This window comes from Seriola aureovittata, chromosome 17 (genome assembly GCF_021018895.1).
Source record: "Seriola aureovittata isolate HTS-2021-v1 ecotype China chromosome 17, ASM2101889v1, whole genome shotgun sequence".
Lineage (NCBI taxonomy): Eukaryota > Metazoa > Chordata > Actinopteri > Carangiformes > Carangidae > Seriola > Seriola aureovittata.
This window is the reverse complement of record NC_079380.1, coordinates 3,570,522-3,572,078: the sequence shown is the minus strand read 5'-3', so window position 1 is coordinate 3,572,078 and position 1,557 is coordinate 3,570,522.

Here is a 1,557-nt window from a genome sequence, read left to right as displayed (position 1 = left end):
GTCAAGACGTCTCTGCTGATTATTTTACTGGATTTTATCTTTATCTTTATTTTTATCTTTCTTGATTTTATTTTTCTTTTATAAATATCCACAGACCACTCCATATATCAACAAAACAAAAGCACAAGATCTTAACCAAAACCACCACAACAAATCCACCAAAGAAACATTAAGAAACAGAGACAATAACATTAATATTTACACAACATACAAGCTCAACGCCGCTGTCTCCGTATCTGCTGGGTTATCGTATGTACATGAAATATACATGAGTCTGTCTGGTCTTTTAGGTGATTTATCTGACAAGTACACTTCCTGCTTTCATGGGCCGGTGAGGTTTCTTTTGGGAAGGCTGCCATCTACTGGAATTAAGGCACACACACACGCACACACACACACACACACACACACACACACACACACACACACACACACACACACACACACACACACATCACATCAAGACAACCAGCTGTCCTCTAGATTGTCCACATTAGAGCTAAAGACTAGTTTGTGTGGTTATCAGTTAAACATTGTGTGTGTTGCAGCACAAGACATTCTGACCATAGTACATATCAGATGTATCCTCTTTAAATGCCTTTATTTTGTATTTTTTAATAACACTAAATAAGAGTCATAAATGTTATTTTCCATGTTCCATGTTTCAGGACTGTTCAGGTTCAAGGCACAGCTTTGTTATAATTTTATACTAATTTATACCATAGTAACTGTAGCATAAAAGAAAGAAAACTACTACATTTACAGAGGAAAATGTGTCTGCACACATACAATATGTACAATATCACTAAGTTGTAGAGCAAAGAATTGACGTAGGAGCAGTACTGAAGGATGGAATGTATAATAATAATATAATTTCAATATAGTTCAACAAATACACATCCTAATAAACATAGAACAAATAAGGATACCTGCACCAAAAAGTCACAATATATCATAAGAAATAACAGATATATAAGTAATCATGTACAAAATATAGATACATTTGACATCAGAAAATATAATTCAAGGCAAAAAGACTTTAATGAATGTAACCCTGTGGAAAATCTCCATAAAGGAGCTGCATATGTTTTAAGTGAAATACTGCAGCGTCCACATCAAGTCAGAGTTGTACTTTTGGACATCAATCATTTGGTTTCGTGCGGCAGGTGGAAAATCAGTTATCACCTATCTTTGTAGAAACGTCGTTTTTATTTTGAAAAAATAATAATACTGTGAAAGGAAATGTTTCATGCCAGCTGGGCACAGGCGCTAACTTGATACTGGTGAAACAAACACTCAGGTTTGTGAGCCTTTGGCGTGTGCTCTGTCTTTCACCGTGTCTGGTCATATGTCGGGCTCTGACTACGTCCTGAACAAGCTCCAACCTCCGAGGCTGAAAGATGAAGCCACAACACTGACGTGCCAAAAGCTGCGGTTCCTCTAATGTGTCTCTCTGTCAGAAATATTTAGTGTCAGTACAAAATGCACATGTTGGACACTGGTAATGTTTTATATTTGTCACAGTGTCAACACTGCACATGAACAGGGACAATCAAA